Here is a 13372-nt window from a genome sequence, read left to right as displayed (position 1 = left end):
TATAAGTAAGAAGACGTACGATGGAACTGGCTATGAATTACTGTACCATCTTTTGGGTGTACTACATGTTACAAATGCAAAATCTTTGGAGAATTTGAATCTATACCTTTTCCTTATTCCTATACTACCCTATCTGATCCCACAGACAGCCACGTCACCCCTTTTCCCTAGCCATTAGATTTTCCATCAACAGTAGGCTCATACCTCTATATCTCTCGCGTTGGGTCAACAATAGGAATAAAAAAAAGGGATCGACTAAAAAGATCCGCCTCGCGAAGCTTCTATCACGTCTATACCTTTCCCTTATTCTATACTACCCTATCTGATCCGGCAGACAGCCATGTCACCCCTTTTCCCGAGCCATTAGATTTTCCATCAATGGTAGGCTCATACCTCTACATCTCTCGCGTAGGGTCAACAACAGGAATAAAAAAGGGATCGACTAAAAAGATTTGCCTCGCGAAGCTTCTACCACGTTGCGCCGCCCACGCCCCGGTGCCATCCGCCGCCCTCTATGCCACGACTTGCGTGCCCTCCGTGTCGCTCGCAGCCCCTACCAGCGCCACCGCACCCGCCGTCCCCATCACCGGCTCCCTCCCCTTCCCTACCTCTCGTCCCCTACCCGATTCCTATGTCGCAACCTCCGCCTCCATCCACGGACGCCGCCAGCTGCCCATGCCCACGCCACCACCGACTCTGGCTCCCTCCACCGCTGCCTCCGCTTCATCCCCTCAACTCCCTTCGCGGCCACCACGAAAGGATGTAACCCTTGCCGGAAGCCTCAGATGGCAGGGGTCCGCCGCCGCCGCCGGCCTTCTCCACCGGCTTCACGCCCGCCCCAACCGAAGGTGCAGCCCTTGTGCCAGATCCTTGCCCTTTTCGGCCACCTTCACCACGTATCGGCTGCCTACCATGGCAGACCAGAGTTGTGCTTTTTCTTCCGCTCTGATGGCGTCGTGACTACTCCACATTCTTCCTCCTCCCCATACATGGTAAGGTTTTTCCTTGTTGTCTTCTGCCTTTCCATCGCTCGATGAAATGCTAAACCACACCATCATAGTTCAGAAACAGATAAATTTGGGTTAACTAAAAGCTAAGGTATTTTTCAATGTTCAAATGGAGCTGCCCCTGAAGCAGCGCCTTCTCCATTTTTGGCCATGCACTCCTTTGCTTCAGAATATACATATACTACCAACAGATATTTAGAGATTCACAGGATATTATGCTACACATATTTTCCCCACTAACTCATGTTTGGTACTATAATCAGCACATGGAGGGCTACACACTATCACATATTGACTTATCACTATCATCACTTTCACTGTCGTAGCGATAGAAGCGACTGTGTGATACCTCCACCGTCGGTTGACCGATAGCGAGGCCTCCTATGGAAGGAAACAGTTGAAACTGCTACCACCGACGGGTTAACGATAGATGTGGCAGTGTTATTGGGGTTGCATGTCCTCCGTCGCATGAAAATCCAGGCCGACTAGGATATGCGTTTTGGCTGGTGGTCCAAAACTAGCGTTTAGTCAACCTGCGGTAAAAATTCAGCATGAGTGTTGAATGCCTTCAACTTCCAAGGCCGTCAAATCACCATTACTTCTGCCGCCTAAAGCCAAAGAGCCATACTCACTGCTCTACATATTCTTCAAGCCTGGTTCCCTCTAAAACCACCCCTCTTCTTCATCCATCATCCCCTTCTCTTCCAATCTGCAAAGAAAATGTCGGACAACCCCATCAAGTTTCCGAGTAGCCCATCGTCCAGCGAGGATGACTTGCCAACCCACCAATCCTTTGAGGAGGACATCTCCTCCGATGACTGGATGCCTCCGTGGAGCTCCGAGAAGGAGGACCTGGAGGAGGATGAGGATGAGGAGGACGACAACAACGCCGATGACGACAACTTCGACTCTAACGACTCCGACTCACCTCCTCCCAAGCAAGCGAGGCGAGCATGATCCTCTTATATTTAGATTAAGTAGTTTATATTTAGTATAAGTAGTTTTAATAGTTTAGGTTAGTTATTATGTTTCTGGACGAATACAATCGTATACTCGTCCAAATTGTATTTATATATATATATGCAATGAATCAATGAAAAAAGTTCTTTGAAATATTATGTTTCCTACTACTGTTCTTGCTATCTATCTTTGATCCTTGCTATATTCCAGGAGATATTGCTATGCGACAATCGTCATGTATGGTTCTGGTTCCAGGAGAATCTAATAGCAGTTCAACTGCTAACAATCGTCGTATTATAGTGTTGGATTAGTGTGGCAATGGTCGGCTTAATATGGATATTGTTTACCTTATATCGTGCCGTCCGTTCTCGCTGCATGATTAATCTGGACCGTCCGTTTGGAAAAGAAACCTAGAACTGCCCAGTCCGTTCCCCAACTTCCCTTGGCCCTATCGGTGCATTGGCGGCTGTTGGAACCACTAAAAATCCCAATACGAAGCCATTAGTTCTCCCTACTCATTGCTTCATCTTCATTCTTTCCACCAGTTGCTTCATCTTCATTCTCCACACTAGTTGCTTCATCTTCATTCTCCCCACCCGCCTTTACTTGCCCTACCTTGAATACCTTGTATTGTCGTTGTGGACAACGCCTCATGAAGGTTATATGGATTCGGTCACCCCCCCCCCCCCCCCGCGTGTTGTTTGCATTTTGGTTCCAATTGGTTTTGGGTTCGGTATCTGTTTTGTTCATATTAGGAATTTTTTCATTGCAACAGATGTCTTACTTCGGAAGAAGCCATTACAATGTGAGCACCTTGCCTTTTGGTGGCTAGGGGTGGCACCAGGACCCCAAATGATGTTGTTTGCTACTTGGGGATGGAGCATTCACCTGGACCGACTGTTGATTGTTGAAGCCGCTGTTCGTTACCTCCTCAGACCACAAAATTTGACAAGAATCATTCAAGACCCTGTTTGTGGAGAGATTTTTGTGCTTTGCGGGACTGGACAGGAAGTAGACATACTTTATAGATACAATGTGTCCATGGACAGAGATGCTATCAACTTTGCTATGGTTCACTACCTCTGGCTTTCAAGACCGCATCAACCAATTGAGTACCTTAGCAACTGCCTACCCATCTGACATTAGTCTTAGAATTTGTGAAACTTTTACGTTAATGAAGTTTATATGTACTGATGAAACCTCTGGATTAGTATGTATGAGTACTGCATAATCATTGAACTATTACTTCGGTTGAACTGTTAATTGAATCAGTTGGTCTTGATTGTGGTCCATGTGTACACTTCTATGTAAGCATAGAGGATCGAAAACAAGCCTTCTTCTATAGGCAGATAGTACCTTGAACCGGTGGTGACACAACATTTCATCTTGGTGGGAGTTCGAGGGTTTTGAAGGACATTTTGGCGCCTTGGCGGGAGGCAAAAGCATAGACAAAAGGCCTGGGCCAACCTCTTCACTCAGAGTGTGCAACACTTTGAACCCTGACTGCTCCATGGTTGTATCTAGCTCCAACTCCTCCTAGTGGTCGACACCATCCCAGGTCGTCGTCACGAGAAGAACATTGGCTTCCAGTGGAGGAGGCTACAACAGAAGGGGGCCGTCCATCCCGTGCCATGTCGAGAACCACCCCTACGCATACCAGCCACCACTCTTGTGTCGTTGCGGCTTGAAGACACCTTGGTGGATTTTGTGGAGTGTGGAAACCTAGGACGTCGGTACCATAGATGTTGCAGGGCAAATAATGTAATTTGATTTCTTTCTTGTTCATTCTGTTTTCGCAATGCAAATGCTGAAATCCTAGTGTACTTATGGTAATTTGGTTTTTTTGTAGCCCGACTTAGATTGCAGGTTCTTTTAGTGGTACGATCCCGAATGTGGAAAATTTCTGAGGACTTTGATTTTGGATTTATGTAACAAGATTTGGGAGCTAACGGCGAAGGCCAATGTTACAACAAATGAAGAACATCTGTAGGAGGAAGAGATTATGCCACACATTGAAGAAATGGCTAGGGTTCCAACAAAGATGATGGAAGATTTCGTACCTTTGAGAAAGAAATATGCTTCCTATTCTTCTTTCACCTATTTTGTACTTACCTTAGTTCTTGGCATGTTCATTGGCAAGTTGCTTAGTTCACCGCAGTAGATTGAAGTATCAATTTATGATGTATCGGACTGAAATCTGTCACTTCTGTACAACTATTGTTAAACTAAATGCAAGGTGATAATCCAGGTATTCAATTTATTAAAATGTAAATGCTAGTACATCCAAGTATCAATTGATGTGTCGGTGAAAGCATCTAGGCCCCTAGTTGGGTTTCGGTGATTAATGACAATATGAGATTACTATGACTAACATATGTTTTGCAGAGGCAATTAAGTTAGGTCATGGTAATGTCAATTGATTGAGCAATCATGGTTGTCATGCCCCTACGATGGGAATCGTTTCGGTTTTCAAAGGATGGACGATAAGGTTAAGGATGGACTAGTTCTAAGTGTCATTTGGTGTTGAAGAGACACTTAGAGTAGTTTAGGACTTTGTTTTTCCTTTGGCTGTACTATTAAGGGGGTATGTACTAGTAGCTTAACCTAGGTGAGTCTAGTGGGTTAGGTGTGGTGCACACTTGTCAAATCTAGCACTAGGAGAGTAGCAAGTGTGCATCCACCCTTCTCATTAGGCTTGTTATGGTCAAGTGAGAGTTCGTGCTTGTTACTCTTGGTGATCGCCATCACCTAGATGGCTTGGTGGTGATCGGAAGTTTGGTGATCATCTGGCGGAGCTTATGGATGACCAACTCAAGTTGTGAGCGGTTGTGGGTGATTCACCGCGATGGAGTGTCAAAGAATTAGCCCGTAGAGAGCACTTGATCCTTGCGTGGATCAAGGGGGAGCTACACCCTTGCGCGGGTGCTCCAACGAGGACTAGTGGGGAGTGGCGGCTCTCTGATACCTCGGCAAAACATCACCGCATTCCTTCTCCTCTCTTTACTTTCATCATTTACATTTGAGCAATTCATTTCTTGTCTTTACATTCTTAGAATTGCCATGCTAGAGTAGGATTGGAACTTAGGGTGCTAAACTTTTGTGCGGTAGATCAATAGAATCACATTCTAGGCACAAGGGGTGAAGTGGGCTAAGTGTAGGGTTTAATTATTGCTAAGAATTTTAGAATTAGCCAAATTCATCCCCCCTATTGGGCATCTTGATCCTTTCAATTGGTATCAGAGCCTCGTGCTCATGAATTTAGGCTTAATCTCCTAGAGAAATAAGTCCCATGGGGATGGACCTTCTCCTATCTTTGAGGGAGATGATTTTCCTTATTGGAAAATCCACATGGAGGCTTATTTAGAAGCTCTAGATGTTGGAATTCTTAGAGCCGCCTCCCAAGGTTTCCCAAAACCTAAGTATCCCACCAACCTTCAAGGCGATGAAGTAAATTACAAAAAATAGAATGCAAAGGCTAGAAACACCATCTTTAGAGGCCTTTGCAAAGATGTGTTTAACTGTGTGCGGAACCACAAGGATGCCCATGCACTATGGTCAGACATTTGTGCACTCCATGAGGGAACAAAGAGTGAGCATGAGGAATGCTATCATCTTGTCATGAAAAAGCTTAATTCCTTTGAGATGCTTCCAAAAGAAAGTGCTAATGAAATATACTCACGCTTGAATGTTCTTATAGAGGAAGTCAATGGGCTTGGACTCATACAAATGCAACTATCCGATGTTGTAAGAAAGATCTTGAGTGTCCTCCACATTGATAAATATGGGCATATTGTGACCGTGCTTCATCAAGGTGATCTTTCCACCGCTACACCAACTCAAATCTTGGGAAAGATCAATACACATGAGATGTATATGCACATCACACCACAAGATGGCTCTTCTTCCACCAAGAAGAAAGACTTGACATTCAAGGCTAGCCAAGAGAAGGGCAAAGCAAGAGTTGAATATGAGAGCTCAAGTCATGATGAAATTGATGATGCAAGTCTTGCTCTCATGGTGAGAAGAACCACCAAGATGCTTAAGAAGCTCAACAAGAACGGTGTCAAGTTTGATGGCAAAAAGAAGAAGTTCTTCACTAGCAATAGAAGGAAGCCAATCTTCGAGATGGATTGCTATAATTGTGGAGAACTTGGTCATCTAGCACATCAATGCCTCAAGCCAAAGAAAGACAAATACAAGAAGATGAACAAGGGTAAGAAAGATGACTCAAGTGATGAAGATGAAGATGAGAAGAAGAAAAACAAGCCATAAGAAGAAGAAAAATGGCAAGGCATACATCATCGGTGATTGGCTCATGGATATTCATTCATCAAGTTGCTCATCCGATGATGATAGTGAGAATGAGAAGGTGTCCGCTATTGTGATTGACTCTTCATCATCTTCACCGACACCACCGCCATCATCCTCTACCACCTATGCCTTATGGCCAAGGGTGAACGAAAGGTACAAAGTGATGATGAGAGTAGTGGTAATGAACATGCTAGCGATGATGATAGTGATAGTGATGATGAATTTGAATCACCTTCTTATGATGATTTTGTCAAGTTGATTAATCAATATACTAAGATCATTAGAAAGACAAGAGCTAAAAATGAAAAGCTAGAGCTTAAGAATGACTCACTTTTAACTAAATATGACATAACAGAAAAGGCTAGTGTTGAGCTTAGAGAAGCAAATGAAGCTATGTCATCCAAACTCAAGGAGCTCAAATCTTCTAAGAAAGAGCTTAAAGAAAAACATGATAAACTTGATGGGATACATAATGAGCTCATCACTAGCTACAATATGATAAAAGAAGAGTATACCAACCTCAAGGTTAATCATGACAACCCTGTTGTCTCTAATGAGCTATTATCCAATGAGCCACATGATGCTAATAACCATGTTGTTAAGATTGATATAGCTACATCTTGTGATGATTTGATCATTGAGAGCATTGAGCAAGGTTCTAGTAGCAAAGGCAAGCAAGTGGTTGAGTTCGACAACTATGACGAGTATGCCAAGATCAAGAATGAGAATGAGAAGCTTAAGAAAGATCTTGAAAAGCTACCAACCACCAACACTATTGTGATAGAGAACCTTGATCTAATTCTTGAGAATGAGAAGCTCAAAGAGGAGAACAAGAGACTCAAGAAAGAGAAAAATCATGATGAGCTCAAAGAAGAGAACAAGAAGCTCAAGTTAGAAAAAGAACACCTCAAGACCGGGTTGAGCAAATTCACAAGAGGTCAACATCTTCAAAGTGATCTACTCATGAACACCGTGACGAAGATGGATAGAAGTAGAATTGGATACTTGGCACATCAAGAGAAGAAGGCTCAAGCTCAACACCAACAACAACCTAAGTCAAAGCCAAAGCCAAAGAGGTGTTTTGAGTGTGGACAAGAAGGTCACTTTGCCCATGAGTGTCAAACTCCTCCACCACAACCCTTGCCCAAGCATGCTAGACCTTTTTCTTTCAATGCTCATTACATGCTTAGAAAGGACACTAGTGGAAAAATAAAAGTCATGTTCTTGGGACCTCCCAACAAGAATAGGTCTAAGAAAATTTAGGTTGCAAAGTCACTTGTTGAGAAAGTCAAGGGTCCTCAACAAGTTTGGGTCCCTAAACAAGCTTGATCTCTTGTGTTTAGGTGAACTACAAGACCGGTGGAAGTCATTGGGTAATTGATAGTAGTTGCACTCAATATATGACCGATGATCCTCGTATGTTCACCTCACTAGATGAAGAAGTTGATGGTCAAGAAAGAATTACATTTGGTGATAACTCAAAGGGCAAAGTCAAAGGATTGGGCAAAGTGGTAATATCAAATGATCATTCAATCTTAAATGTGCTATATGTTGCTTCTTTGAGTTTTAACTTGCTATCCATTGGACAATTGTGTGATCTTGGCTTCCAATGCTTGTTTACCGAGAAGGAAGTGGATGTATCTAAGAAAGATGATGATCAAGTTATATTCAAGGGATTTAGATACAACAACCTATATCTAATGGATTTCACCTCCAAAGATGCTAACTTGAAGACATGCCTATTCACCAAAACATCACTTGGGTGGCTATGGCAAAGAAGACTTGCTCATGTTGGGATAAGCTCACTCAAGAAGCTTATGAAGAATGAATTGGTGAGAGGGTTGAAGGATGTGAAATTTGAGAAGGACAAGCTTTGTAGTGCTTGTCAAGCCGGCAAGTAAGTTGCAAACACTCATCCTATAAAAGCTTTCATGTCAACAACAAGAGTGCTAGAGCTCCTTCACATGGACTTATTTGGACCAACAACTTACAAGAGTTTGGGAGGAAATCTTTATTGTCTTATGATTGTTGATGACTACTCTAGATATACATGGGTGTTCTTCCTTCATGACAAGACCGAAGTTGCATCATGTTTTAAGAAGTTTGCCAAGAGAGCACAAAATGAGTTTGAAGTGAAGCTCAAAAAGATAAGAAGTGATAATGGAAAAGAGTTTGACAACACAAACATTGAAGCTTATTATGATGAAGTTGGTATCAAGCATGAGGTCTCTGTAACATATACTCCTCAACAAAATGGTGTAGTTGAGAGAAAGAACCGGACACTTATCATACTTGCAAGAACAATGTTTGATGAGTACAACACACCCAAAGCTCTATGGGTGGAGCTATCAACACCGCATGTTATGCATCCAACCGCCTATTCCTTCAAAAGTTTCTTAGCAAGACACCTTATGAGTTGCTCAATGGGAAGAAACCGGATGTCTCATTCTTCTGAGTGTTTGGTTGCAAATGCTACATCTACAAGAAGCGGCAACACCTAGGGAAGTTTCAAAGACATTGTGTTATTGGCTTTCTTGTTGGTTACTCATCAAAGTCCAAAGCATATAGAGTATTTAATCATATCACCGGCTTGGTTGAAGAAACATATGATATGGAATTTGATGAATCTAACGGCTCCCAAGGAGCACATGAGAATCTTGATGATGTAAGTGATGAACCATTGAGGGAGGCTATGAAGAACATTCTGGTTGGAGATATCAAGCCTAAAGATGATGAAGATGATGTATAAGTGATTGATCCACCTTCTTCATCAAATGTGCCATAAGATGGTGATAAAGATGGGAGAGTAGAAAATGAAGATACTCATGTCTCCCATGATTAAATTGTGGCATAAGCACAAGATGTTGATGCTCCACAACCTCCCCCTCAAGTGGTTGATAGAAGAAATTCACCTCTACTATAAGCTCATCCACAAGATCTCATCATAGGGAGTCCTTCAAAGGGTGTAATGACTCAATCTCAAAAACTTGCTTCATTTATTGAACATCACTCTTTTATCTCTTGTGTTGAACCTAAGAATGTAGATGAAGCTCTTCAAGATTCGGATTGGATAAATGCCATGCATGAAGAGTTGAACAACTTTGCTCGCAATGAAGTTTGGACTCTTAAAGAGCGACCACAAGGTGCAAGAGTCATTGGAACAAAGTGGGTGTTCTGCAACAAGCAAGATGATCAAGGCGTTGTAGTGAGCAACAAGGCAAGACTAGTTGCAAAGGGGTTCTCTCAAGTTGAAGGGTTGGATTTTGGAGAGACCTTTGCACCGGTTGGAAGACTTGAATCCATTCGTATCCTCCTTGCATATGCATCGCCTCATGAAATAAAATTATATCAAATGGATGTTAAAAGTGTATTTTTAAATAGCTTCATAAATAAACTAGTTTATGTTGATCAACCTCCCGGGTTTGAAGACCCTAGATATCCTAATCATGTTTATAGGTTGTCTAAGGCGCTATATGGGCTTAAGCAAGCCCCAAGAGCTTGGTATGAACGCCTTCGGGATTTCCTTATTGAGAAGGGTTTCACCATTGGAAAGGTCGACACCACACTATTCACCAAGAAGCTTGATGGAGAAATCTTCATTTGTCAAGTATATGTTGATGATATCATCTTTGGATCATCAAATAAAGATTATTGCAAAGAGTTTGGTGAATTGATGTCGAAGGAGTTCGAGATGTCTATGATTGGAGAGCTTACATTCTTTCTTGGTTTTCAAGTTAAGCAAATGAGAGAAGGGATTTTCATCTCTCAAGAAAAGTATACCAAGGATCTTCTCAAAAGGTTCAATATGGATGAATGTAAGCCAATCAAGACACCAATGCCATCTAATGGACATCTCGACCTAGATGAGGGAGGTAAAACGGTTGATCAAACTCTCTACCGCTCTATGATTTGTAGCTTGTTATATTTAACCGCATCTAGGCCTGACATCATGTTTAGTGTGTGTATGTGTGCTAGATTTCAAGCTAATCCTAAGGAAGCTCATTTGGTAGCCGTTAAAAGAATCCTTAGGTACCTTAAGCACACATCAAGCATTGGTCTTTGGTATCCCAAAGGAGCTAGATTTCAATTAGTTGGCTATTCTGATTCGAATTATGCTGGTTGCAAAGTTGATAGAAAAAGCACATCCAGATGGTGCCATTTGCTTGGTAGATCACTTGTGTCTTGGTGGTCCTCCAAGAAGCAAAATAGTGTGGCTTTGTCCACCGCCAAAGCGGAATACATTGCAGCGGGTGCTTGTTGTGCACAAATACTTTACATGAAGCAAACTTTGCTAGACTATGGTGTAGTTCTAGAAAAAGTGCCTCTCCTGTATGACAATGAGAGTGTGGTAAAGCTTGCTAATAATCTGGTTCAACACTCTCGCACCAAGCACATAGATATCCACCATCACTTTCTTAGAGATCATGTTGCTAAAAATGATATTTCACTAGAAGGTGTAAGGACCAAGAATCAATTGGTAGATATCTTTACTAAACCGCTAGATGTGGTGACATTTTGTTAGTTGAGGAATGAGCTCAATGTGCTTGATTTTAGTAACTTCACTAGAAAATGAGCTTGTGTTGTCCCTTGCATTGCATTGTAATATACAATATGTTTAAATTTTTGGTAATGCATTTAGGGCTTGTCTAACATGGTTAAGATAACCATCGAAAGGCGTGTGAAGCTTAACCTTGGATCAAACTTGACAAGCAATTAGAATTACTTTCAAGTATTGCATTACATATGCATGTGTGTTGTTTTGTCATTTCCTTTCGATTACCCTTTTATTGCCTATTTTTAAAATGAAGTATAGCCTAAGGCAAAATATTTTGAAAAATTTGAGGGTTTGAGAGAGGTCACTCACATCAGTCTCAATTGGTATTTATTTGGGTCTTATTAAAGTTGGGATTTGATTGGGAACAGGCAGCGCGAAGGAACATTGAAGATTTACTGAAAAAGGGCGACTGGACGCTGCACCGAACTCTGGATTCCAGCGTTCGGTCAGTTCACAGGAGGTGAACAGAAGCGCAAAGGAGTGACCAGACATTGAAATAGTGTTCCTCTAGCGTCTAGTCAGATGGTGGTCCTACGTCCGGCCAAGCGAAGAAGATGAATACAGGACCGACTGGACTCTGGCTGTGTCCGGTCAAGGGTAACCAGACGTGTCCAATCGTGACTTGAGGGGATTTGGACCTCTCTATAGTCAACCAGACTCTAGGTGGCAGCGTCCAGTTGTTGCCACCGGAGCGTCCGGTCAGTAGAAATCGGTTGAATCTAGGACTCTATTCCTTTCCTTTTCTCTTACATCACGGGGGGGCACCATATAACCCAAATCGCCGTGCGCGCATTTTGCCCTAATCCACCGACTTCGTCGTCGCTCGCCCATGCCACCACGCTCCCTGCCTGCGTTGCCTGCCCATGCGCCTATGCCCTAGCGCCACCGTGGTCACACCTCTGCTCCGCCGTGTCTCCACCACTCACGCTCGCCTCACGCCCCACACCAGCGCCGCCAAGCCCACACTGCAGTAGCGCCGCCAAGCTCAACCATGTCACCCTTCTTCGATGCGCTCGTGCCCTAGCACTGCCATGCCAGCTTCCACGCCTACAGTCATGCTCCACGCCCTACAACATTGCCTTGCCGTGCCCTAGCCACGCCTACGACCGCCTCTCCACTACATTGCTCTGCCGCCGCACTACTTCAAACCCTAACCCTAGATGTTCGATTGCTGATTCCGGTGGTGCCCCATGATTCATTTCCTTGCTCTTCAGTTTGCCATTCGTCAGGTAGCAAGCCATCGCCTCTAATTTTGTATCTATTGCTTGCTTCTTAGGGTTTCATATCTCTAGATGTATATTGTAATTATTCATATATCCGATCTATTCTATCATGCAGCGAGTCGGTGTTTTTGAGGTTACTTTGGTAGTTGTAAGTTAACTTGGGGCCAAGCCAGTGAGTACAGATCGAGGCCAAGCCTTGTGAGTATCAGAGACAGTTGATTCTTGTCTGTGATAGCAGTTCATTTCAGCTCCAGCAATGGCATGTGTCAAGAATGCCTGAGGTGGTCTAGGTAATGAGGATCTGAGACCTCTGCCTCGCTTGACTGCTCAGGAGAAAGGCAAGGCCAAGAAGACCACAACAACAAAGAAGTGGAAGCTTGTTGATGTGGAGGTTGAGAGAGCAGCAGCAGTTGTAGCCACCGCAGAGCGTGTAGAGAGAGGAGGAGCTCAAAGTGGTGTCCGCATTGTAGATCATCTTTCACCTGCACAGAGGGAAGCCATCGAGAGGGTTGAGAGTCTTCATGGTAGTCTAGCTAGGACTGTCATGCTTGGAGGACGATGTGTTGCTATAGATGAGAGTCAGCCTCAGGGGGAGACTATTGAGCAGCAGGCATAGCCAGTAGAGCAGTCAGAGCGAACCCAGCCGATAGAGTAGACTTAGGAGGCAGAGCAGACTGAGGAGACAGAGCAGGCACCTCAGCCACAATTACGATGCTCTGGTCGTACTCGTACTTAGGTGACACCGAGGCTTGAGACACAAAGGAGGGGTTCTCATCCGCCTCCTAGACCATAGGGTCCGCCCCCAGTGACTCACCTTGACTTGAGGGCAGCCATAGCCAAGTAGGTGCAGCAGCTCAGGTTCGTGCAGTTTGAGGACTAGTTTCCACTGAGGTGGGATGAGCTTGCTTTAGATGGATTCTATACACCATTGTACGAGGATTTCTATTAGGCGTATCTTAACAGTGGGGTTGCATTCAGATCTCAGAGAGTTTGCTCTATTGAGGCACTTGTAGCAGCAGTTGGCAAGAAGATTTGTCCCCACCTATCTTATCTACCAGGGTTGACTGATCTACTTGGATGGACTGGCTGATATGTTCCATCATGGGTCTGTGAGTTCTACTCTTCACTCTGGATTGACTTGGGGCATAGGTTCATACACTTCGTATTCAGAGACCGTGACTATAGGCTACAGAGCTCAAGGGCTAGAGAGATCCTTAGGATTCTAGAGTCACCCATCCACCTTCACGAGGTTTGCTATGGTCAGACAGAGCCTCCTAGACGCCCTCATGGCAGTCTTGTGCCTCCTTCAGATCTGG

The sequence above is a fragment of the Miscanthus floridulus genome, chromosome 14 (assembly GCF_019320115.1).
Source record: "Miscanthus floridulus cultivar M001 chromosome 14, ASM1932011v1, whole genome shotgun sequence".
Classification (NCBI taxonomy): domain Eukaryota; kingdom Viridiplantae; phylum Streptophyta; class Magnoliopsida; order Poales; family Poaceae; genus Miscanthus; species Miscanthus floridulus.
The sequence above is the reverse complement of the archived record's forward strand: the minus strand, read 5'-3'. Positions refer to the sequence as shown.